Genomic DNA, 27,888 nt, shown 5'->3' with positions numbered 1-27,888 from the left:
TTACCCACTTTTGTACACCCCTTCAAAGAAATCTAATAGATTGGTGAGGCAACATATCCCTTCACTAAATCCATGTTGGCTTTGTCTCATTAATCTATGCTTTTGAATATGCTCTGTAATTTTGTTCTTTATAATAGTCTCTACCATTTTACCTGGTACCAATGTCAGGCTCACCAGAGGACTGAAGCTCATTTATTCTTACATGTGGGTGATGTCATCCACGTCGCCCAGTGCTGAATGCTTTAACAGCATAATACAGCTTTAAGAACATATGACAGCATCCCCACCACACATGCGAGAGTATGGGACTATCAGTACAGTAGAACAGCTATTACCACAGGAGACAACTCCAAGGGGAGATGGGAGCGTATGTGACATTAAATGGCCTCCTATCCTCAGAGAATACCTGCTACAGGTATCTTCACTTTCTCCGAGGACAAGCAAAACATGTTATTCTCACATGTGGGAATCACTGGCTACTAGGCTCACTGAAAACAATAACAGTAGGACAATCGGAACTTGCAACTGTCCAGAGAGAGGCTTATCCTCTACACGGTGATGATAAGCACTGACTGCAATGAGGTGAATCCTTACAGAGTTGGTCTTCAGACCAGACTCGGAAAGGTGTAGAAGGTATTCAAGCAGGGACTGTTTAGGGCAAGAAAAAGGATCTAGGGCCTCATACCAGACAATAAACCTCCTTTGAAAGAATAACATAGGGAGTGAGTGGCATGGGCCGGAAACACTCCCTCACTGGTGCAGTTCAGCCCCCTTTCGGCAGGTGGTGCTACTCTGCTGAGGCAGAGGCTGATACTGTTCAGCCACCTTGCAGCAGGTGGTGCTAGTCTGCCAAGGCAGAGGCTGAGTTTGAGTCAGAGGGGGCAGGGCTCAGACCAGGAGGCCATTAAAAGCCATAAGGCTGAACAGATTAGGAAGGACCCGATACAGAGGTTTCAAGGAGACAGAGCGAGAAGGATGCTCCGATACAAAGGCTTCCAAGCGAGTGAGCAATACATACACGTAGATAGTATCAACAAACAAAGCTATAAAATTTCACATTGAAATTCTACATGGTTGCTGAGAAAACAGCAAAAGGCTAGGATTTTAGATTAGACATGCAATTTAGCCAGGAGACTAAGATTAAAGTGCCCTGGGATCTTTAACACCTGGTGAACGAACAATAGTTTAATTAATATTTCATCTGGAATAAGACATTTCACACCATACTGGAAAGCGAAGATACATACCTGTAGCAGATATTCTCCGAGGACAGCAGGCTGATTGATGTCACGATTGGGTGACGTCCACGGCAGCCCCAGAACGGAAATCTTCCTAGCAACAAACTATGCTAGAGCCTTCGAGAGCACGGGTGCGCACACCACGTATGCACGGACATCTTCCCACCCATAGCGCAAAATTCCTTCTTTAGTTAAATTAGAAAGCAATAACAAAGGACAACTCCAAAGGGAAGGCGGGCGGGTTTATGAGAACAATCAGCCTGCTGTCCTCGGAGAATACCTGCTACAGGTATGTATCTTCGCTTTCTCCGAGGACAAGCAGGCTGATTGTTCTCACGATTGGGGTATCATTAGCACCCAGGCTCACTCAAAACAACAGAGAAAGTCAATTGGGCCTCGCAATGGCGAGGACATAACAAGGATTGACCTACGAAGCAGAACATCTAACTGAGAGTGCAGCCTGGAACAGAATAAAAATGGCCTTGGGTGGGGGGGGGGGGGGAGTTGGATTCTAAACCCCGAACAAATTCTGCAGCACCGACTGCCCAAACCGACTGTCGCGTCGGGTATCCTGCTGAAGGCAGTAGTGAGATATGAATATGTGGAATGATGACCACGTCGCAGCCTTGCAAATCTCTTTGATATTGGCTGACTTCAAGTGGGCCACCGACTCTGCCATGGCTCTAACACTATGAGCCGAGACATGACCCCCAAGAGTCAGCCCAGCTTGGGAATAAGTGAAGGAAATGCAATCTGCTAGCCAATTGGAAATGGTGTGTTTCCCCACTGCGACTCCCCTTCTGTTGGGATCAAAGGAAACAAACATTTGGGCGGACTGTCTGAAGGGGCTTGTCCGCTCCACATAGAAGGCCAATGCTCTTTTGCAGTCCAATGTGTGCAACTGACGTTCAGCAGGGCGGGTATGAGGACGGGGAAAAATCATTGGCAAGACTATTGACTGGTTCAGATGGAACTCCGACACCATCTTCGGCAACAACTTAGGATGAGTGCGGAGGACTACCCTGTTATGATGAAACTTAATGTAGGGAGCATGAACTACCAGGGCTTGGAGCTCACTGACTCTACGAGCTGAAGTAACAGCCACCAAGAAAATGACCTTCCAGGTCAAGTACTTCAGATGGCAGGAATTCAGTGGCTCAAAAGGAGGCTTCATCAGCTGGGTGAGAACAACGTTGAGATCCCATGACACTGGTGGAGGTTTGACAGGGGGCTTTGACAAAAGCAAACCTCTCATGAAGCGAACAACTAAAGCTGTCCAGAGATAGGCTTACCCTCTACACAATAATGAAAAGCACTAATCACACTAAGATGGACTCTTATGGAGTTGGTCTTCAGACCAGACTCTAACAAGTGTAGAAGGTATTCAAGCAGAGTCTGTATAGGACAAGAGCGAGGATCTAGGGCCTTGCTATCACACCAGCCAGCAAACCTCCTCCATTTAAAAGAATAAAACCTCTTTGTGGAATCTTTCCTGGAAGCAAGACTCGAGAGACACCCTCAGAAAGACCCAAGGAGGCGAAGTCTACGCTCTCAACATCCAGGCTGTGAGAGTCAGAGACCGGAGGTTGGGATGCAGAAGTGCCCCCTCGTTCTGAGTAATGAGGGTTGGAAAGCAGTACAATCTCCACGGTTCTTCGGAGCACAACTCCAGAAGAAGAGGGAACCAAATCTGACGCGGCCAAAAAGGAGCAATCAGGATCATGGTTCCGCAGTCTTGCTTGAGTTTCAGCAAAGTCTTCCCCACCAGAGGTATGGGAGGATATGTGTACAGAAGACCCTTCCCCCGATGTAGAAGAAAGGAATCTGACGCTAGTCTGTCATGGGCCTGAAGCCTGGAACAGAACTGAGGGAGTTTGTGATTGACCTGAATGTCAAAAGGATCCACCGAGGGGGTGCACCATGCTCGGAAGATATTGCATAGAACGCCCGAATTGAGTGACCACACGTGAGGTTGCATTACCCTGCTCAACCTGTCGGCCAGACTGCTGTTTACGCCTGCCATGTAGCCTGGAAAAACATTCTGTAATGGCAAGCCCACAGCCACATGGGTAGGGTATACACAAAAAGCAGCAAATATGAGTTATCTTGTTGGGCAGACTGGATGGACCGTGCAGGTCTTTTTCTGCCGTCATCTACTATGTTACTATGTAAGAGAAAGGCATCTGACGCTAGTCTGCCATGGACCTGAAGCCTGGAACAGAACTGAGGGACCTTGTGATTGAGTCGAGTGGTGAAAAGATCCACCAAGGGGGTGCCCCATGCTTAGAAGATCTGACGTACCACTGTGGAGTTGAGAGACCACTCGTGAGGTTGCATTATTCTGCTCAACCTGTCGGCCAAACTGTTGTTTACGCCGTGCTGGCGAGCCCAAAGCCACATCTGAATGGTTTCCTAACACAGGGGGCGAGATCCGGTGACCCCCTGCTTGCTGATGTAGTACATCGTAACCTGATTGTCTGTCTTAATTTAGATAATTTGATAGGATAGCCGATCTCTGAAAAACGTTAAAGCGTTCCACACCGCTTGCAACTCCAGGAGATTGATCTGAAGACCTTTTTCCTGAAGGGACCAAACTCTTTGATTGTTAAGCCCATCGACATGAGCTCCCCACCCCAGGAAAGACGCATCCGTTGTCAGCACTTTGTGAGGCTGAGGAATTTGAAAAGGACGTCCCAAGGTCAAACTAGATCGAATTGTCCACCACTGAAGAGAATTGTGAAATTCATTGGACAGCTGGATTACATCCTTTAGATTCCCGATAGCCTGATACCACTGGGAAGCCAGGGTCCATTGAGCAGATCTCATATGAAGATGGGCCATGGGCGTCACATGAACTGTGGAGGCCATATGGCCTAGAAATCTCAACATCTGCCGAGCTGTGATCCATGGATGCTCTGGCCATAGAAACTAGAGACAGAAGATTGTCTACTCTCATCTCGGGAAGACAGACGCGAGCCGTCTGTGAATCCAGCAGAGCTCCAATAAATTCTAGTCTTTGAACAGAGAGAAGATGAGACTTGGGGTAATTTATAACAAACCCGAGTAGCTCCAGCAATTGAATAGTCATTTGCATGGACTGTAGAGCCCCTGCCTCCGAGGTATTCTTCACCAGCCAATCGTCGAGATAAGGGAACACATGAACTCCCAGTCTGTGTATCGACGCTGCAACTACTGCCAGGCATTTTGTGAACACCCTGGGTGCAGACGCGAGACCAAAGGGCAGCACACAGTACTAAAAGTGCTGAGCTCCCAGACGGAATCGAAGATACCTCCTGTGAGCTGGAAGTATCGGGATGTGTGAATAAGCATCCTTTAAGTCCAGAGAGCATAGCCAATCATGTCGCTGAATCATGGAGAGAAGGGTGCCCAGGGAAACCATCCTGAACTTTTCTCGGACCAGGAACTTGTTCAGGGCCCTTAGGTCTAGGATGGGACGCCCTGTTTTCTTTTGCACAAGGAAGTACCTGAAATAGAATCCCAGCCCTTCTTGCCCTGGTGGAACGGGCTCAACAGCATTGGCGCTGAGAAGGGTGGAGAGTTCCTCTGCAAGTACTTGCCTGTGCTGGGAGCTGAAGGACTGAGCTCCCGGTGGGCAATTTGGAGGTTTGGAGATCAAATTGAGTGAGTATCCTAACTGGACTATTTGAAGAACCCACCGATCAGAGGTTAAAAGAGGCCACCTTTGATGAAAAAATTTTAACCTCCCTCTGACCGGTAGATCTTCCAGCACGGACAGTTTGATAGCAGGGTATGCTCAACTGGAGCCAGTCAAAAGCCCGTCCCTTTCTTTTGCTGGGGAGCTGCAGGGGCCTGTCTGGGCGCACGCTGTTGACGAGAACGAGCACGCTGGGGCTGAGTCTGAGAAGGCTGTCTGGAAGAAGGATTGTCCCTATGCCTATTGTAGGCATAGGGAGCATTCCTTCTTCCCCTGAAAAAAACGTCTACCCGATGAGGTAGAAGCTGAAGGCGCCCGGCGGGAGAAATTGTTCATAGCGGTTTCCTGCTGGTGGAGCTGTTCGACCACCTGCTCGACTTTCTCACCAAAAATATTATCCCCCCGGCAAGGTACATCCGCAATCTGCTGCGGGACACCATTGTCTAGGTCAGAGGCATGCAGCCATGAGAGTCTGTGCATCACTATACCCTGAGCAGCGGCTCTGCATGCAACATCAAAAGAGCTGTAAGCACCCCTGGACAGGAATTTACAACACGCCTTCAGCTGCCTGACCACCTCCTGAAAAGGCCTGGTGTGCTCCGGAGGGAGCTTGTCCACCAAGTCCGCCAGTTGCTTTTGTTGGAATGTAATTGTATTTTTACATGCATTGCCTGTCACCTATTATTTCTCTGTGATTACTCTGTGACCTCTGATGTGAATTACTTAGAGAGGTCACACAGCTATGTAACTTCCTGTGGGGGTTAGATACAGCAGACACATTAGATGCAGCACATGGAGCACATGGAGCTCATGATCTCTCCTAACCTGAGAGGATCTATGGTGGTGTGAGCATCCATTACCATCTAAGCACATGGAAGGAGCTGATAAGACAAATGTATAGTAATATGTATATATAAGCCTGTCTGATTATAATCTAACTACAAACTGTGAGTAAACAGATGTTTTGTTACTTCAACTTTAAAGTGACTCAGCAGTGAATTATTCAGGGGTGAATGAGAGAGAGATGAAGAAAGAAATTAACATTTCTAAAGCTGAAGCTGTGTGTACTAAGATCTGCTAATTATTTACTACAAATAATCCAACAGCTTTACATTGTGCCGCATGTGGATGCTCATGTAGAGCTGGTATGACTGAATCTTGGACACGAGCATAGAGGACTGATAGGCCTTCCTCCCAAATGAGTCAAGAGTTCTAGATTCCTATCCCGGGGCGCCTAGGCTAAATCTCTAGTACTCCTGGCCCTCTTGAGAGCGGAATCCACAACCATAGAGTCGTGAGGTAACTGCGACTTCATCAACTCAGGCTCTTCATGAATCCGATATTGGGACTCAGCTTTTTTGGGGATGATGGGATTAGTTAGTGGTTTCCTCCAGTTCCTCAGCAATGTCTCTTTAAGGACATTATGGAGAGGAACAATGGATAATTCCGTGGGTGGCGAAGGATAGTCAAGGACCTCGAGCATCTCAGTCCTGGGCTCATCCTCAGATACCACAGGGAAAGGAATAGCCACAGACATTTCCTGGACAAATGAAGAGAAAGAAAGACTCTCCGGAGGAGAAAGCTTTCTTTCTGGTGAAGGAATAGGGTCAGAGGGAAGACCACAAGACTCCTCGGAAGAGAAATACCTGGGATCTTCTCCCTCATCCCACGAGGCATCCTCCTTCGATATCGGACAAGAGTTCCTGAACTGCAGTCTGAAACCGGGCCCATCTCGACGCCGAGAAGTCGACTCCCGTGCCGGTGGCAATGAAGCTCCCTCCGGAACAGGTTGACGCAGCAGCCCTTCCAGCAAATCTGGAAGAATGGCTTGGGTGCGCTCGTCCAGAGTTGCTCTCGAGCAAGGCTGCGGGACCGGTGCAGGAATTGGTCCCAGAATCTGTTGAGGTCGAGGAGGCGGTACCGACTGACCGAAGCCCGACACCTTCTGAATGGAGGGTGAGCGATCCTCCCGACGTTGATGCTTCACGGGTGCCGAATCCTTCAACGCCTTGGAGCTGCTTAGAAGGAGACCGATGATGATGCTTCTTCGCCTTCACTCGATACGCATCATCGATACTCCTCGGAGGACGTGGAATCCAAACAGCTCCTCAGGGTCGTGTCCAAGAGTGGTCAGTCCGTGCGGCTTGCACAGCAGGAGACTTCGAGGCAGGTTGAGACACACTCGATGGTTCACTGCTCCCAGCGAGTGGTGTCTGGACAGCCAATACCTGCGCTCCTGAGGTCGATGCCATCTCCGGTGCCAATATAGACGAAGACGACCGTGGTACCGATGTCGACGTTGACGCCAAAGAACTAGGTGAAGCTCCAAAAAGTCGATCCCGCTGAGCTTGTCTCGACGCCTGTGTCCGCTTTTTCAAGCTAAGACACAACTTGCATGCGTCTGGGCGCTGGTCGGGCCCAAGGCACTGAAGACACCATGCGTGGGGGTCGGTACCTCAGATCACCCGGTTGCACCGAGTACACTTCTTGCAGCCACTGGGCGTCCTCGATGACATGGATGGAAAAATAGCAGCGGCGAAATCAAAATTCTTGATTGTGCCAAAAATAAAGGCACAAAAAATGAGAAAAAAGCATACGTGCGCGTCGGAAGCAAAAGAAAACAGGACCAAAAACTAAGAAATAAAGGGGGGTTTTTTTCTTTAAATTTAAGGGAAACAACTTAAATGAAGAGGAAAACGAGGGACAAGGAGACAAAAATCGAAAAATCAGCGAAGGCTCTTACAGGGTGAACGGAGAGAGACCACAAGCAGTCACTCTCTTACCACGGAGAAAAAATAACTAAAGCGGGACTCTCGCGCGACGGGCGGGAAGATACCCGCGCGCACGAAGGCTCTAGCAAAGTTCATTGCTAGGAAGATTTCCATTCTGGGGCTGCCGTGAACGTCACCCAATCGTGAGAACAAGCATCCTGCTTGTCCTCGGAGAAAAATGGATTAGTACTGGCTTACAAGGAAGTGTCCCTTCATGGTACAAACACCCCCACATTCTATAATCTAGCATGCCCATTTTCACACTTAGCACACATAATTGTGAAGAAGGTAATAAAATACTGCCAATTACATTCATATTAGGCGCCAATTGGTGTTAATAATTGGCAGTAACTGGAGTTAACTGGCACTAATCTGCAGTATTCTATAATCTCAGTGTGCAAATTCTATACCACACAACTGAAAGGGGGTATGGATATGAGAGGGGCATCAGCAGATCAGGGGAAGACCCAGCACTTACATGGTAAGTTTAAAGAATACTGTCTGTTACATGCAAGCATTTACACCAGCATTTGACATGGCATAAGTGTCTGCGCCTAAAGTTAAGGAATATAAATGCAGATTTACAGTACTATTCTATAACAGCAATATCAATGTAGAATTCATGCTTAGTGTGCAGCATCCCAGCACTTAACTTTAGGCAACCACAGTGTTTCTTGGCATTCTCCTGTCCATGTAATGATCAGGCCCAACTTAACAAACGTTCTGAGACTGCATAGGATCTGAACACAAGCAGTTATACCTGCAAACAAGCAATGATTAGAAAGTAGCGGGATATGGCATGCACATTACCTGGTTCTTTCATTCGTTCTACTTCCTGGTGCTAAAAAACAGAGAAACAGTACAGAATGTCAAATACAGCAAAGGTAAAGTAAGGTTGCTTACCTGTAGCATAGGCTCTCCTCTGACAGCAGGATAAATCAACCACACATGGGTGGCCTCATCCTGATGCAGCCAGTTCAGATCACTCTACCAGAGTCTGAAATGTCTAGAAAATTTCTCTGGGCATCTGTGAGTGCTCCCTCTCGTGTAGTTGTAGCTCATCCCCCTCAGTTTATTTCAAAGTTTACGCCATTTCAACCCTAAGGGGAAGGGATTGTGTGGCTGATTTATCATGCTGTGCAAGGTACAATATAGAAAAGCAACACTATTTTTTCCATGGACAGAATCACCCATGCACAGGTGACAAGACTGTGCTTTCAATGTATATAAATAATCTTTGCAGGTATATAGTTGCTGTGGTAGGTATGCAAGCTGGCTCCATAAAAGCCGTATCATGAATGTCTCAAGTGGTGGAAACGGAAAGATCGGCAGTGGGTTGTCCCTTCCTCCTTTTCCAGTGCTTTATTATCTTTCGTTGGGAAAAAAGGTTGAACAGTTTTGTTTAAAGCAGCATTTCAGCAAGGCTGGATCCAAAGTCCTTGGCATGTTCCTCTAATGGATATGAAGTGCTATTTAAAAGTGTAATTCTGTATTTTAAAGGTGCAAGGCACTAGGAACTGAGGAGTCTCCCCCTATCCCTTACCTTTTCAGTAGCATTTGTTAATCTTGCTTAGTCTGTGCCCCGATACAACTTTTGCAAAGTTCACAGGTCCGCTAGAAGTGCAGTATCTAGAACGGCTCTTACCAATGTTTTTCAGGCTGTAATCTCTGCAACCCCATCGAGGTGGATCGTAATAAGGTGCCGAGATACCCTAAATGCAATGTGCACAAAATCATTTGGGGTCACAACCCACAGTCGGGGAAGCCCTGGCATAGAAGAAGCCAGAGTAAACATTATAATGCCTTTGTATTGGTCCATTGTGCGACCGCACCTCGAATATTGTGTTGAATTCTGGTCGCCGCAACTCAAAAAAGATATAGTGGAATTAGAAACGGTACAGAGGTGACGAAAATGATAGCGGGGATGGGACGACTTCCCTATGAAGAAAGACTAAGGAGGCTATGGCTTTTCAGCTTGGAGAACAGACCACTGAGGGGAGACATGATAGAGGTATATAAAATAATGAGTGGAGTGGAACAGGTGGATGTGAAGCGTCTGTTCACGCTTTCCAAAAATACTAGGACTAGGGGGCATGCGATGAAACTATAGTGTAGTACATTTAAAACAAATCCGAGAAAATGTTTCTTCACCAAATGCGTAATTAAACTCTGGAATTCGTTGCCAGAGAACGTGGTGAAGACGGTTAGCTTGGCAGAGTTTAAAAAAGGGTTGGACAGTTTCCTAAAGGACAAGTCCATAAACCGCTACTAAATGGACTTGGGAAAAATCCACAATTACGGGAATAACATGTATAGAATGTTTGTACGTTTGGGAAGCTTGCCAGGTGCCCTTGGCCTGGATTGGCCGCTGTCGTGGACAGGATGCTGGGCTTTATGGACCCTTGGGTCTTTTCCCAGTGTGGCATTACTTATGTACTTATGTTTACTCTTTCCAAATATACTAGGACTAGGGGGCATGCGATGAAGCTACAAAGTAGTAAATTTAATACGAAGAGAAAAATTTTCTTCACTCAACGTGTAATTAAACTCTGGAATTCGTTGCCAGAGAATGTGGTAAAGGTGGTTACCTTAGCAGGGTTTTAAAAAGGTCTGGCCGTCTTCCTAAAGGAAAAGTCCATAGAAAATTATTAAATTGACCTGAGGAAAATCCACTGCTATTTCTGGGATGAACAGCATAAAATGTTTTGTACTTTTTTGGGATCTTGCCAGGTATTTGTGATCTGGATTGGCCACTGTTGGAAACAGGCTGCTGCGCTTGATGGACCTTTGGTCTGTCCCAGTATGATGTACTTATGTAGGAGTTCTTTTCTTTGTTTGTTTGTTTTTTAAGAGTAGGCTGATATATGCGATCCTACCACAACTTCGATTAAGTTGGCATGGTTAGGCAATATCTATAATTGTATAGGTGTTGAAACATGTCTGTAGCTCATCAGACTGATGTTCTATATCCTTGTTTTGAGGTAAATAGATGTCTTAAAAAGAATTATGGATGGTTTTACAAATGGATAATCAATAATAGTAATAAACAGTTTTACAGTAGTGAAGAATAAATGTAGTAATGGAACCCATTCCATTGAAGAGGCTTTCTTGATGATAATGAAAGACAACTGCTATAAAGAAGAAAATTCTGTGGAAGATGCTTTATGGTCCGCTCCAAGATTATAAAATGAAGCAGAATTATAGACTACCTTCATTCATAAAGGGCCTAGAGAACATTTAGAGGTTTCAACATTAGGAATTCATTCTTTTGATTTGTTTGAATCAGTTTGATGTGGAGAAATTTTGCGAAATCTCATGCTGCTTGGGACTACTTTCGATGTAAGAAAAATAATTTTTTTATTGAGGTTATTCTGAAATTTTAGTTTGTACCTAGGACCCAGAAAATACAAGAGAAAAAGGGTCATTTTGAAAGCATAACCCAGTAGGGATCATGGACAGGAGGAGCTAAAATCTGGCCTGTTGTCAAAACCTTGTACTGTATCTGGGTTGACATGGTATAAGTGTGTTCCCCTCCACCTTTTTTTCCCCTGTTTCTGTTTGCTGTGTTTCAACCTTTCACTGATCACTATTCTATTACTGATAATAAAATTGTTAGTTTGTTAGCTCTGGTGTTCTGGAGTAAGAATCCTGGCAAATTGTGTTAACAGCTTGTGGGTGGTTGATTTTCCAAGAACTGTAGGACCTCTGGGATTGGGAAACTATGGTGCCTCTAGATTCCCCTTGCTAATGCAGATGCACTCATGCAGGTAAGGGCACGCCTGGGCAGTGCTAGGGGTAGTACTAAGGCATTACATGACAAGTAGATCTGTTCCTGCTTGCCATTGGGTAAAGTAACATAGTAAATGACAGCAGACCATAAACCTGCAAGGTCCATCCAGTCTGCCCAACAAAGTTGCCAGAGCTGTATTCATGCTCAAAACAGCAATCCAACAATATGGCTAACAACAATTTACTCTTTTATTTAAACCTTAAGATTTCTTCCCCTCCCCCAATGAGATAAACAACACTCATATTCATAGCATATGACATAACTACACATACTTGATCCTGATCTGTCTTTGCTATATTCAGGACCCAAACCATAAAAGTCTACCTGGCTCTGGTATTACTTCCCAATTGCTGGACTTGCTGTCTATCAACAGCCATGAATTAACTTTTGTTTAGATTCCATATTCTTTCTATATAGGGATGCTCTGTGTTTATCCTATGCATTTCCCACTTTGTTTCATAATATCTGCATTTGAAAACTGTTTTTCCTTATTATTTCTGCCACCAGAGGGAGCTACCATGATCATGATTTCCAGTTATGGTTTGAATTGCAGAGTCTGAGCCTTCACACAGGGTGGGGGCAAAAGAGACCTGAGCAAGAATGCTCATCGCAGAGTCTAAGCCTTCACACAGGGTGTGGGTAAGAGAGAACCGAGCAAGAACGCTCATCGCAGAGTCTGAGCCTTCGCACAGGGTGGGGGCAAAAGAGACCGGAGCAGTTGCTCTCAAGCAGGATATCGGCTGAACTCCCTTGGCCTAAAACAGAGGGAGCTGGACAGCCTCACTCCTCATCTGGCTTCAGAGGAGCCGAAGCCAACCAAAGAGCAGTGACGTCAGCTGCTCGACTTGAAGCCACAGCAAGAGATGAGCCAACAGAGTATACGGTCTGCAAAGACCTGGGGAGCGCAGAGGTTACCTAGTACAATGACCACCCTCAGCGCCAAAGGGCATGGAAATCCAATTCCAAGGATGCCATAGCGACTATGAAGGAGGGCAGACTCAAGAAAAATGTCAGGAAGTATTTTTTCATGGAGAGAGTGGTAGACACTTGGAATGCCCTCCCGCGGGAGGTGGTGGAGATGAAAACGGTGGCGGAATTCAAGCATGCGTGGGATAAACATAAAGGAATCCTGTGCAGAAGGAATGGATCCTCAGAAGCTTAGCCGAGATTGGGAGGAGGGGCTGGTGTTTGGGTGGTGGGGCTAGTTCTGGGCAAGACTTCTACTGTCTGTCCTGAAAATGGCAGATACAAATCAAGGTAAGATATACACAAGTAGCAGCACATATGAGTTTATCTTGTTGGGCAGACTAGATGGATCGTGCAGGTCTTTTTCTGCTGTCATCTACTATGTTACTACAAAGCAAGAGAAGAAGAAACTCACCCAGATTCAAGACCTATGCAGACGGCAATGGAGACAAGTCCAGAGCCATGCTTACACCTTCTGGAGCCGCTGGAGACAAAAGTACCTCCAGACCCTACAGATCCGCAGCAAATGGCAAACCAGTAAGACTAACATCCATGAAGGCGACATTGTCTTACTCAAGGACAACCAGACTCAACGCAATGATTGGCCCTTGGCGTTAGTCAACAAAACCATTCCCAGTGCAGATGGAAGAGTCAGAAAAATTGAAGTCAGAACTGTGAACAAGGAACAGCAAAGAACTTCTGCAGACAATCACTGAAGTTGTGCTCCTTGTACCGCATGAAGAGGCATGAGCTCAGCGAGTCATCATCTACCCAAGAAAAAAAAAAAACCATAAACATAGTAGATGACGGCAGAAAAAGACCTGCATGGTCCATCCAGTCTGCCCACAAGATAAACTCATATGTGCTACTTTTTGTGTATACCTTACCTTGATTTGTATCTGTCATTTTCAGGGCACAGACCGTATAAGTCTGCCCAGCACTATCCTTGCCTCCCAACCACCAGCTCTGGGACAGACCGTATAAATCTGCCCAGCACTATCCTCGCCTCCCAACCACCAGCCCCGCCTCCCACCACCGGCTCTGCCACCTAACCTCAGCTAAGCTTCTGAGGATCCATTCCCTCAGAACAGGATTCCTTTATGTTTATCCCACACGTTTGAATTCCGTTACCGTTTTCCTCTCCACCACCTCCCGCGGGAGAGCATTCCAAGCATCCACCACTCTCCTGTGAAAAAATACTTCCTGACATTTTTCTTGAGTCTGTCCCCCTTCAATCTCGTATCGTGCCCTCTAGTTCTACCGCCTTTCCATCTACGGAAAAGGTTCGTTTGCAGATTAATACCTTTCAGATATTTGAACGTCTGTTCCACAATTCCAGGAATAACATGTATAGAATGTTTGTACGTTTGGGAAGCTTGCCAGGTGCCCTTGGCCTGGATTGGCTGCTGTCGTGGACAGGATGCTGGGCTCGATGGACCCTTGGTCTTTTCCCAGTATGGCATTACTTATGTACTTATGTACTTATATTACCCCTGTTTCTCCTTTCCTCCAGGGTATACAAGTTCAGGTCATCAAGTCTCTCCTCATACGTCTTGTAACGCAAATCCCGTACCATTCTCGTAGCTTTTCTTTGCACCGCTTCAATTCTTTTTACATCCTTAGCAAGATATGGCCTCCAGAACTGAACACAATACTCCAGGTGGGGCCTCACCAACGACTTATACAGGGGCATTAAAACCTCTTTTCTTCTGCTGGTCACTCCCCTTTCTATACAGCCTAGCAACCTTCTACTTATGGCCACCGCCTTGTCACACTGTTTCGTCGCCTTCAGATCCTCAGATACTATCACCCCAAAATCCCTCTCCCCGTCCGTACCTAGCAGACTCTCCCCGCCTAACACATACGTCTCCCGTGGATTTCTACTCCCTAAGTGCATCACTTTGTATTTCTTCGCATTGAATTTTAATTGCCAAACCTTAGATCATTCTTCTAGCTTCCGCAGATCCTTTTTCATGTTTTCCACTCCCTCCCGGGTGTCCACTCTGTTACAAATCTTAGTATCATCTGCAAAAAGGCAAACTTTACCTTCTAACCCTTCAGCAATGTCACTCACAAATATATTGAACAGAATCGGTCCTAGCACCGATCCCTGAGGCACTGCACTACTCACCTTTCCCTCCTCCGAGCGAATTCCATTTACCACCACCCTCTAGCGTCTGTCCGTCAACCAGTTCACTACTTCGGGTCCTATCTTCAGCCCATCCAGTTTGTTCAAGAGCCTCCTGTGGGGAATCGTGTCAAAAGCCTTGCTGAAATCTAGGTAGATTACGTCTATATCACATCCCTGATTTAATTCTCCAGTCACCCAGTCAAAGAATTCAATGAGATTCGTTTGGCACGATTTCCCTTTGGTAAAATCATGTTGTCTCGGATCTTGCAACTTATTGGCTTCCAGGAAATTCACTATCCTTGACGCGGATCAGCAAGCAGAGATTTTGCTGTTTGTAACTAGATATTTCCTTTTTTATGCCAGTTCCCTTTGGTTATCAAAATCTTGGATCCTACTATGTGGACTAAAAAATGACACCAAATGATATATTTCCTTATAATGATTTTCTGTGTTATTCATTTGGATTAATGGTTGTTATATCTTAAAAGATTGTATGTCTTGATAATTATTGCAAATTATAAATAAATAAATAAATAAATAAATAAAAGGAAGCATTCTCCTCTTACCTATTCCTAAGGACCCGAAATTAAAAGCTGATGTCATCTCCAATCATCACCCAGTGGCATCTATCCCATTGCTCATCAAAACAATGGAAAGTATGGTCAAAAATCAACTAACTGATTATTTGAATAAATTTAGCATTCTGCATAGCTCACAATCGGGTTTCCGTCCACAGTACAGTACCAAAAAAGTATTACTTACCCTCCTGACAAACTTTAAGAAATTAATATCTACTGGGAATAAAATGAAAATACTTACCTGTATCAGGTATTCTCCGAGGACAGCAAGCTGGACATCGTCACGCATGGGGTATCCCTAGCACCCAGGCTCACTCAAAACAATGGTCAATTGGGCCTCGCAACGGCGAGGACATAACTGAGATTGACCTGAAAACAAACACAACTGAGAGTGCAGCCTGGAACAGAACAGAAATGGGCCTAGGAGGGTGGAGTTGGATTCTAAACCCCAAACAGATTCTGTAACACCGACTGCCCAAACCGACTGTCGCATCGGGTATCCTACTGAAGGCAGTAGTGAGATGTGAATGTGTGGACAGATTACCACGTTGCAGCCTTGCAAATCTCTTCAATGGAAGCTAACTTTAGATGAGCCACTGACGCAGCCATGGCTCTAACATTATGAGCCGTGACATGACCCTCCAGAGTCCGCCCAGCTTGGGCAAAAGTGAAGGAAATGCAATCTGCTAGCCAATTGGAGATTGTGCGTTCTCCGATGGCAATCCCCATCCTGTTGGGATTAAAAGAAACAAAAAACTAGGCCGACTGTATATAGGGCTTTGTCCTCTCCACGTAAAAGGCCAATGCTCTCTTACAGTCCAAGGTATGCAACTTGTCCTCACCAGGGCGGGTATGTGGACGGGGAAAAAATGTTGGCAAGACAATTGACTGGTTCAGATGGAACTCCGACACCATCTTCGGCAACAACTTAGGATGAGTGCGGAGGACTACAATGTTATGATGAAACTTAATGTAGGGAGCATGAACTACCAGGGCTTGGAGCTCACTGACTCTACGAGCTGAAGTAACAGCCACCAAGAAAATGACCTTCCAGGTCAAGTACTTCAGATGGCAGGAATTCAGTGGCTCAAAAGGAGGCTTCATCAGCTGGGTGAGAACGACATTGAGATCCCATGACACTGGTGGAGGTTTGACAGGGGGCTTTGACAAAAGCAAACCTCTCATGAAGCGAACAACTAAAGGCTGTCCAGAGATAGGTTGGCCTTCTACACGTTGATAATAAGCACTGATTGCACTAAGATGAACCCTTATGGAGTTAGTCTTAAGACCAGACTCTGACAAGTGTAGAAGGTATTCAAGCAGGGTCCGTGTAGGACAAGAGAAAGGGTCTAGGGCCTTGCTGTCACACCAGCCAGCAAACCTCCTCCATTTAAAACCATAACTCCTTTTAGTGGAATCTTTCCTGGAAGCAAGCAAGACCCGGAAGACACCCTCTGAGAGGCCTAAAGAGGCAACTTCTAAGCTCTCAACATCCAGGCCGTGAAAGCCAGAGACTGGAGGTTGGGATGTAGAAGTGACCCATCGTTCTGAGTGATGAGGGTCGGAAAACAGTCCAATCTCCATGGTTCTTCAGAGGACAAGTCCAGAAGAAGAGGGAACCAAATCTGACGAAGCCAGAAAGGTGCTATCAGAATCATGATTCCGCAGTCTTGCCTGAGTTTCAGCAAAGTCTTCCCCACTAAAGGAATGGGAGGAAACGCATACAATGGAGAAAGGCATCTGATGCTAGTCTGTCGTGGGCCTGAACCTTGGAACAGAATTGAGGAACTTTGTGATTGTACTGAGTGGCAAAAAGATCCACCGAGGGGGTGCCCCACACTCGAAAGATGTTGCAGACCACGTCCATGTTCAGAGACCACTCGTGAGGTTGCATGATCTGCTCAACCTGTTGGCCAGGCCGTTGTTTATGCCTGCCAGATATGTGGCCTGGAGAAGCATGCCGTGCTGACTCGCTCAAAGCCACATTCTGACGGCTTCCTGAGACAGAGGGCGAGATCCGGTGCCCCCCTGCTTCTTTGAGTAATACATAGCAACCTGATTGTCTGTCTGAATCAGAATAATTTGGCTGGACAGCCGATCTCTGAAAGTCTTTAGGGCATTCCAGATCGCTCGCAATTCCAAGAGGTTGATGTGAAGATGCGTTTCCTGGAAGGACCAAGCTCCTTGAGTGTGGAGACCATCCACATGAGCTCCCCACCCCAGAAGGGATGCATCCGTCGTCAGCACTTTTTGCGGCTGAGGAATTTGGAATTGGCGTTCCAAGGTCAGATTGGAGCTAATGGTCCACCATTGAAAGGAATTGCAAACTTTGGTGGAAAGATAGATGACATCCTCTAGATCCCCCGTAGCCTGACACCATTGGGAAGCTAGGGTCCACTGAGCTGATCTCATGTGTAGAAGTGCCATGGGAGTCACATGAACTGTGGAGACCATGTGGCCCAGAAGTCTCAACATCTGCCGAGCTGTGATCTGTTGGGATGCTCGAGCTGAGGACACGAGGGCCAGAAGGTTGTCCGCCTGAACCTAGGGAAGATAAGCTCGAGACGTCTGTGTGTTCAACAGAGCTCCTATGAATTCCAATTTCTGCACGGGAATCAGATGGGACTTGGGATAGTTGATGACAAACCCCAGTAGTTCGAGCAGTTGAATAGTAATCTGCTTGGATTGTAGAGCCCCTGTCTCCGAGGTGTTCTTCACCAGCCAATCATCGAGATAAGGGAACAAATGCACGCCCAGTCTGCGTAGCGATGCTGCGACAACTGCCAAGCACTTTGTGAAGACTCTGGGCGTAGAAGCGAGACCAAACAGCAGTACGCTCTAGAAATGTTAAGTAGTAGTAGTAGTATGCAGTACTGAAATTGCTGAGTTCTCAGGCGAAATCGGAGGTACTGCCTGTGAGCTGGAACCACCGAGATGTGAGTATAGGCATCCTTTAAGTCGAGAGAGCATAGCCAATCGTTTTCCGGAATCGTGCCCAGGGAAAGCATCCTGAACTTTTCTCGTATCAGATATTTGTTCAGGGCCCTTAGGTCTAGGATGGAACGCATCACCCCTGTCTTTTTCTGTACAAGAAAAGAAAGCACCTGGAATAGAATCCCAGCCCTTCTCGCCCTGGTGGAACAGACTTGACTGCATTGGGGCTGAGAAGGGCGGAGAGTTCCTCTGTAAGTACCTGCTTGTGGTGGGAACTGAAGGATTGGGCTCCCGGTGGACAATTTGGAGGTTTCGATTCCAGATTGAGAGAGTATCCGGACCGGACTATTTGAAGAACCCACCTGTCGGAGGTTGTAAGAGGCCACCTTTGGTGAAAAAATATCAGCCTTCCTCCAACAGGTAGATCGTCCGGTACAGACACTTTGATGTCGGCTATGCTGCTCTGGAGTCAGTCAAAAGCCTGTCCCCTGCTTTTGCTGGGGAGCCGAAGGGGCCTGTGGCACACGCTGCTGATGAGAGCGAGCTTGCTGGGGGCGAGCCTGAACAGGCTGTCGGTAAGCAGGAGTGTACCTACGCCTACTAGAGGAATAGGGAGCACTCCTCCTTCCTCCAAAAAAAACCTCCTAGAAGAGGAGGTAGTAGCAGAAGGCGTCCAGCAGGCGAGAGAATCCATAGCATCATGGTGCTTCTTGAGGGAATCAACCATATCTTCAACCTTCTCTCCAAAAAGATTGTCCCCCCCAGCAAGGAACATCCGCCATTCGGTGCTGGGTCTTCTGATCCAGGTCCGAGACACGCAGCCAGAGTCTGCGCATCACGATACCTTGAGCAGCCACCTGGGATGCGGCATCAAAAGTATCAAAAGCTCCCCTGGCCAGGAATTTGCGACACGCCTTCTGCTGCCAGACCACCTGGTGAATAGGTTCAGGAAGCTCGGGGTGAAGAGCTTCAACCAAACTGGACAGTTGCTTTATCGAGTTCCGTAAGTGAATGCTGGTGTACAGCTGGTATGTTTGAATCTTGGCCGTGAGCATTCTAGCCTGATACGTACGCCTCCCAAAAGAATCCAAGGTTCTAGACCCTTTGCCCGGGGGCACCGAGGCATAGTCCTTAGTACTCTTGGATCTTCTGAGAGCAGAGTCCACCACCATGGAATCGTGGGGAAGTTGGGCCTTCACCATCACAGGCTCACCGTGAACTCTGTACTGGAATTCGGACTTCTTGTTGACCACTGAGTTAGATAGAGGGCAAGACCAATTTCACAACATCACTTCCCGGAGTGTATTGTGCAAGGGGGCCATTGCAACCTCTTTTGGCGGAGAAGGATAATCCAGGACCTCGAACATCTCGGCCCTGGGCTCATCCACAGCCTCCATGGGAAATGGAATGTCCCTAGACATTTCCCGCACAAAAGATGAAAAGGAGAGACACTCAGGTGGAGATTGTCTAACCTCAATAGGTGGAGTGGGATCAGATGGAAACCCCTGAGAATCTTCCTCCGAAATATCTGGAGTCTTCCTCCTCTCCCCATGAGTGCTCCTCTTCGGTATCGGACAATAGCTTACGAAGAGCAGCCCGAACCCGAGCCTGCCTCGACCTCGAGGATCGATGTCCTCGTGAAGGACGTCGAAAAGTGGACCCTTGCCTGGACTCCGGCGAAGCTTCATCCACCGATGTCGAGGGAGAGTCAACCCGGGTGGCAACCGGCTCAGGCACCGCAAGCGGTACAAACTTTCCGCAATCTGATACAATCCACAGTACTTACCCACGCCGACTACTGCAACAGCATCTTCTTTGGTTGCAAAGCCCAAATCCTGAAAAAAAACTCCAAACCGCCCAAAACACAGCAGCCAGACTCATTTTTGGCAAATCACGATTTGATAGCGCAACTCCACTCCGTGAAAAACTCCACTGGCTCCCTATCAAAGAGCGAATAAATTTCAAAGTCCGCACATTGATACACAAGATCCTTCTTGGAGAAGCCCCAAGCTACATGACCAATTTGATTGATCATCCAGCCAGGAACGGGTCCAAATCTTCTCGAACATATCTCAATCTTCACCTTCCCAGCTGCAAAGGTCTCAAATACAAAACCTATTACGCATCCAACTTCTCCGTCATAGGCAGCCAAATCTGGAACGCCATACCAAGACACATCCAAACAAGCAAAGAGCACCTACCCTTCCGAAAGCTATTGAAAACTTACCTCTTCAAACAAGCCTATCCAAGTGACCCAACTTAATTCACAAACCTAATCCACACCACTAACACTACCCCTACCTCATTCCCTCCCACTACATCTGTTCCTCTTGTTCTAATCTACACTATTGTGTTATTTCTGTGATACTTTGTACCATACATTGTAAGCCGCACTGAACCTGCTATCGAGCGGGAAAGAGCGGGGTATAAATGCTACAAATAAATAAATAGTATTGATATGATGTTGTTTTCCTCCATTGCTCCATGTAAGCCGCATTGAGCCTGCCATGAGTGGGAAAGTGTGGGGTACAAATGTAACAAAATAAATCAGTATTAGGGAATAGATTATTAGGAGTAGTTTGAGGGTATTCATTATGGTACATATTTCCTATGGTTACTATTAAGACCGTGTTGCCCCAGTCTGCTCTCCTCACAAGCCTGCTTTCTCCGGTTGATCAAATGCAGTGCAAAAGGTTCCTTCTTAGTCACGCCCGTCCTGCTGAAGGTGTCTTCAGTTCATTAGCAATTATTCAGTTTTTACTTTGGTTTTTACTGTCAGGCCTTTCAAGCCTTGTCAGTTGTAAAGTCTCAATATCTTGAAATATAATAGGCACTTTACTCACGGTCTGGTGACAGGACTCGTTGCCCAGGGCACAGAGACACCACAACCCTGGGAGCTGTGTCTATGTTGGAGGTAGACACCAGAGGGGGGGCAGCAGCCTCAGGCTGCTGCTACTGCTTTGCTCAGAGCCCTTTGGAGCCTTTCTCCGGGGCATCCACCATGTTGCCCCTTCTCCTCGTCGCTGCTGCTGCACTCTGGTCTCGGTGCTGTCGACTGAGCCCTCGGCGGTTCCCTCCGAGAGCGTCCTCACGCCTCCATAACTCCCATGCTCCTGGGGCAGCTCCACCAGACAGTGCTCCCCTTTCCTGCTGCCATCTGAGGAACCGGTGGGCGGGCAAGGAGGCAGAGCCGGGCAAACGACCGCTTCTACACAGCCCGTGCGGACCCTGTGGGAGAGGCTAGATCGTCTCTCCCTGCTCTGGGTGGGCGAGGAGGCAGAGTCGGGTCGCTGTCCCGAGAGCCTCGTGAGGTCCCCCGTGGGGAGAGGTCCAGATGCCTCTCCCTACTCCGAGAGCTCCCACCAAGCAGCCCCATCTATCCAATAAAACCTGTGTAATACTCGATGCATCCCCAACCTCCCTCCCAATCCCCCCGCCCACCTTCCTGTCCCTGACCTCCCCCAATCACAATCCCCTGAGTTCCTAGCATAGAAAACATCATGTCTAACACCCACTCCATCACTCATCCATCTATATCAACTGTAAACATACAAAAGGCATCACTTCCCTCTACAAATAAACATCTGTTTATCAAGCTATGTGGTACAGATTACTTTAAAAAAATGTTGTTCTTCCTTGTTCAATGTCTTTCGCTTGTCTTTTATTGCCAAGAAAACCGCAAAATGCCCGAGGAAGGGCTACCAACACAAAGGAACCAAACAGTAATAAAGCAACCACTCCTGAAGATAGGTTATGGAAAGAAAAAAAACAAACAAAAAAAAGGAGTACAGCTATCCCAAAAGTACATCACCCCGTGGGCAACACCCCCCCCCCCAAAAAAAAAAAAAAAAAAGATCATATGGTAGTATGTTTTGTCTGGATGCCCCCAGTGTCCTTCTCAAGTCAGAGTACGGTTGGGTTACTTCTGCCCTCTGGGTATATGAATTTTAAAGAAACAAACATACATGGGAGGAAGGAGAGAGTGCTGCTACTCCAGTAAACTCCTCTGGGTGTTAAAATAACTGCAGCAGCAGCAGCAGTTTTTTGGAATTTTAACAGTCACAGATTAAACTGGAAGCTAAGTCCTAAATGCTGACAGAGAGGATCAAGAGGTGTCAATCTCACAGCGGTTTGAAGGGGTGGAGGCAGCCTCCAAGCATCTACTAAGTGAAGTGCTGCTCTTATTTGCCTATGAATGTTGGAAGCTTTTACTGCCCACTCTCACTGTAGGGGTATTTCCCTGTGATCTTACCTGAGCTGGTCTTGGTTCATACAAGCCTCGTTCATCATAATACAGCAAGATGGAGTCTATGACCTCTGACCAGAAACCTTTCTATATCAGCAAGATCCAGCTTTTCAGCTTGTGGAAAATCACTGGCAGGCTTACTAAAGACAAGAACATTCTCTGTTCTAATCACCCCCTTCTATCACCCTGAGAAGCTGAAAAGGGAGTCAGACCCATGGCACCAGAAGTTACCATTTCCAAGGTCACAAACAAATCCCTCCTTTCAGTACCCTTCTCCACCACCGCCAACTCCAGGCTCCGCTCTTTCTGCCTCGCCTCACCCCATGCTTGGCATAAACTCCCTGAGCCCATTCGCCAGGCCTCCTCCCTGCCCATCTTCAAATCCTTGCTCAAAGCCCACCTCTTCAATGTCGCCTTCGGCACCTTACCTCTATTCAGGAAATCTAGACTGCCCAAACTTGACATTTCGTCCTTTAGATTGTAAGCTCCTTTGAGCAGGGACTGTCCTTCTTTGTTATACTGTACAGCGCTGCGTAACCCTAGTAGTGCTCTAGAAATGTTAAGTAGTAGTAATTATTCAGCAGTTGTCGTTGGGGATCATCGGAAGAGGGGTAACTTGGAAGAAGACCTGAGAAACCCAGCCAGGCTCAGGGTGAGCCACAGACTGTGTTTGGTACCAACCTTGTGAACTGCATAACTGGTGAAAATACCATGTGGCAGATATATTGGCTCTGAGAAACAACACGGAGAGACGGACACCTGCTTTCTGCAGAGAGACCTACACTTACATCTAAGACAGACTCGCTGGGAAAATCAGCTCGAGTCTAAGAAGAAATCTGCTCCGGTTTCATCGGGAGTCTGCATAAGGACAGCGGTGAGATCACTGTGATTTACTTTCTAGTCTGGGTTACTGAGTGGTAGTTATCTAAGAAAGATTGGTTCATGTCAGCTCGTGGCCAGCAAATATGTTGCTAATTTGTATTTTTCATAAGAGGTAGTATCAGTTCTAATAAGAATCAGGTTGTGTAATTTACCTAGTGTTCTAATAAGAATCATTGTGTATAGTCTAGTGACAATATATTTTGTAGTTATCTAATCAGCAGGAGTTCTATTTTTGTATTACTAAGCTTGTGCAGAGTTCTATATTTGTATCTTATCTATATTTTCTTACCTCTAATAAAAGCAATATATATCACTGTGGCTCACTTACCCAGAAGTTGGTAACGTTGATACAGCTGGATACCTCATTTGACAACCTCTCAATCTCACTGTGAAAAAGTAGTTTCATAGAAAAAAAAATAAATTTACATTGAAAAATACAGTTTGCACCAATTTATTCCTTGATACCTTGGGCTTGAAAAAATTCTGAACATGTTTTCATAAGTACCTGAAAATAAAGTGAAGTTACTCACCTGTAGAAGGTGTTCTCGGAGGAAGCATTACATATATTCTAGTGTCATCATCTACAAAGCCATGGTGCGGATGCTGCCCAGAGTTCTGATGATTCCAGAAACTTTTGGCAGGCCCGACCATGATTGCACGTGGCTTTCCTACCCGCCTGACTCGTGCAGGACCTACAGTTAATTAAAAAGCATAGATCATAAAGAATTCAACTTCTAGGGGAGGTGGGAGGGTATGTGAGAATATATGTCCTGCTGTCCTCGGAGAACACCTGCTACAGATGAGTAATTCACTTTCTCCAAGGACAAGCAGAATGTAGTTTTCTCAAATGTGGGAATCCCTAGTTAATAAGTTTACTAAAAACAAAACAAAAAAAAAACAGTCAATAGCAAGGCCAACAAGAACCAATAACACTAATATTCCTGTTGTGAAGATGCAGCCTGGAACAGAAAAGAATGGACCTAGGAAGATGGAACTGAATTCTAGACTCTACTACTACTACTTATCATTTCTATAACTCTACAAGGCATACGCAGCGCTGTACACCATACATGAAAAGACAGTCCCTGCTCAAAGAGCTCACAATCTAAATAGGACAGACAAACAGATAAAACAAGTAAGAGGTAAAGGAATTAGAGGTGGGGATAAAAGGTACAGGGCAAGTGAGTAGTGGTTAGGAGTCAAACGCAGCATCAAAGAGGAGGGCTTTTAGCCTGGATTTGAAGACGGCCAAAGACGGGGCTAGAACTACAGGTTCGGGAAGTCTATTCCAGGCGTGAGGTATAGCAAGATAAAAGGAACGGAGTCTGGAATTAGCAGTAGAGGAGAAGGGAACAGACAAGAGAGATTTATCCACAGAACAGAGTACCCGAGGGGGGCATATAGAACGATTAGAGTGGAGAGGTATTGGGGAGCAGTAGAGTGAATGCACTTATAGGTCAGTAAGAGAAGTTTGAATTGAATGCGGAAACGGATAGGGAGCCAGTGAAGTGGCTTGAAGAGAGGGCTAATGTGAGCATAGCGACTCTGGCAAAAAATGAGTCGCGCAGCAGAGTTTTGGACAGATTGAAGAGGAGAGAGATGGCTAAGTGGGAGGCCGGTGGGAAGCAGGTTGCAGTAATCTAGGCGAGAGGTAATAAGAGTGTGGATAAGGGTTCTGGCAGCATGCTCAGAGAGGAAGGGATGGATTTTGCTGATGTTATAGAGAAAGAAACAACAGGTTTTGGCAATCTGTTGAATGTGAACGGAGAGGGAGAGAGAGGAGTCGAAGCTGACCCCAAAGTTATGAGCTGATGAGCCAGGGAGAATGAGAGTGCCATCTACAGAAATAGAGAAAGGGGGGAGAGGAGAGGTGGGTTTAGGGGGAAAGATGAGAAGCTCAGTTTTGGCCATGTTATGTTTCAGATGACGCTGGGACATCCAGGCAGCGATATCAGAAAGGCAGGCTGATACACTGGTCTAGATGCTGGTTGTGATTTCGGGAGTAGAGAGGTAGATCTGGGAGTCATCAGCGTACAGATGGTATTGAAAGCCATGGGATATCAGAAAGTCAAGGGAAGAAGTGTAGATGGAGAACAGGAGAGGACCAAGAACAGAACCCTGAGGTACACCGATTGGTAGAGGGATAGAAATGGAAGAGAATCCACAAGAGTGTACACTAAAGTTGCGAAGCGAGAGGTAGGAGGAGAACCAGGAAAGAACAGAGCCCTGGAATCCAAGTGAAGATAACGTATCAAAGAATAAGCTGTGATCAACAGTGTCAAAAGCGGGGGACAGATCGAGAAGGATGAGGATAGAATAGAGCCCTTTAGATTTGGCCAGTAACAGGTCGTTGGAGACTTTTGTAAGTGCAGTTTCAGTTGAATGAAGAGGGCGAAAGCCAGATTGGAATGGGTCAAGAACAGCTTGAGATGAAAGAAAATCAAGACAGCGGTGGTGAACAGCACGTTCAAGTATCTTGGAGAGGAAGGGGAGGAGGGAGATGAGTCGATCGTTGGAGGACAGGTAGGGTCAAGTGAAGGTTTCTTAAGGAGTGGTGTGACCACAGCATGTTTGAAGGCATCAGGAACGGTCGCAGTGGAAAGTGAAAGATTGAGGATATGACAGATAAAAGGGGTGAGAGTAGGAGAGATAGTGTTGAGAAGGTGGGTAACATAGTAGATGACGGCAGAAAAAGACCTGCATGGTCCATCCAGTCTGCCCAAGACAAACTCATATGTGTATACCTTACCTTGAATTTGTACCTGTCCTTTTCAGGGCACAGACCATATAAGTCTGCCCAGCAGTATTTCCCGCCTCCCAACCACCAGTCCCGCCTCCCATCAGCGGCTCTGGTACAGACCGTACAAGTCTGCCCTCCCCTATCCTCCCAATCACCACCTCCTCTTCCCCCCACCTGCTCCGACAACAAAATTTCAGCTAAGCTTCTGAGGATCCATTCCTTCTGCACAGGATTCCTCTATGCATATCCCACGCATGTTTGAACTCCATTACCGTTTTCATCTCCATCACCTCCCGCGGGAGGGCATTCCAAGCGTCCACCACCCTCTCCGTGAAAAAATACTTCCTGACATCTTTCCTGAGTCTGCCCCCCTTCAATCTCATTTCATGTCCTCTCGTTCTACCGCCTTCCCATCTCCGGAAAAGATTTGTTTGCGGATTAATACCTTTCAAATATTTGAACGTCTGTATCATATCACCCCTGTTCCTCCTTTCCTCCATGGTGTACATGTTCAGGTCAGCAAGTCTCTCTTCATACGTCTTGGAACATAAATCCCATACCATCCTCGTAGCTTTTATTTGCACCGCTTCCATTTTTTTAACATCCTTCGCGAGGTACGGCCTCCAAAACTGAACACAATACTCCAGGTGGGGCCTCACCAATGTCTTATACAGGGGCATTAAAACCTCCTTTCTTCTGCTGGTCACTCCTCTCTCTATACAGCCTAGCAATCTTCTAGCTACGGCCACCGCCTTGTCGCACTGTTTTGTCGCCTTCAGGTCCTCAGATACTATCACCCCAAGATCCCTCTCCCCGTCCATGCCTATCAGACTCTCCCCACCTAACACATACGTCTCCCGTGGATTTCTACTCCCTAAGTGCATCACTTTGCATTTCTTCGCATTGAATTTTAATTGCCAAACGTTAGACCATTCTTCTAGCTTCTTCAGATCTTTTTTCATGTTTTCCACTCCCTCCGGGGTGTCCACTCTGTTGGAAATCTTGGTGTCATCCGCAAAAAGGCAAACTTTACCTTGTAACCCTTCGGCAATGTCACTCACAAATATATTGAACAGAATCGGCCCCAGCACCGATTCCTGAGGCACTCCGCTACTCACCAGTCCCTCCTCCGAGCGAACTCCATTCACCACCACCCTCTGGCGTCTGTCCGTCAACCAGTTCCTAATCCAGTTCACCACTTCGGGTCCTATCTTCAGGCCGTCTAGTTTATTCAAGAGCCTCCTGTGGGGAACCGTGTCAAAAGCCTTGCTGAAATCTAAGTAGATGACATCCATAGCATGTCCTTGATTTAATTCTCCTATCACCCAGTCAAAGAATTCAATGAGATTCGTTTGGCACGATTTCCCTTTGGTGAAACCATGTTGTCTCGGATCTTGCAACTTGTTGGCTTCCAGGACATTCACTATCCTTTCCTTCAGCATCGCTTCCATTACTTTTCCAATAACCGAAGTGAGGCTCACCAGCCTGTAGTTTCCAGCTTCTTCCCTATCACCACTTTTGTGAAGAGGGACCACCTCCGCCGTTCTCCAATCCCTCGGAACCTCTCCCGTCTCCAAGGATTTATTAAACAAGTCTTTAAGAGGACCCGCCAGAACCTCTCTGAGGTCCCTCAGTATTCTGGGGTGGATCCCGTCCGGCCCCATGGCTTTGTCCACCTTTAGCTTTCCAAGTTGTTGATACACACTCTCTTCCGTGAACGGCGCTTTATCCACCTCATTCTCAGGTGTACTTTTGCCAGTCCCTCTCGGTCCTTCCCCAGGGTTTTCTTCAGTGAAAACAGAACAAAAGTATCTATTTAGCAAATTGGCTTTTTCTTCATCATTTTCTACATAACGTTTTGTTGTATCTTTTAGTCTCACAATTCCCTTTATAGTCTTTCTCCTTTCACTAATATACCTGAATAAGTTTTTGTCTC

This window comes from Microcaecilia unicolor, chromosome 14 (assembly GCF_901765095.1).
Source record: "Microcaecilia unicolor chromosome 14, aMicUni1.1, whole genome shotgun sequence".
Classification (NCBI taxonomy): Eukaryota; Metazoa; Chordata; class Amphibia; order Gymnophiona; family Siphonopidae; genus Microcaecilia; species Microcaecilia unicolor.
This window is presented reverse-complemented; position numbering follows the sequence as displayed.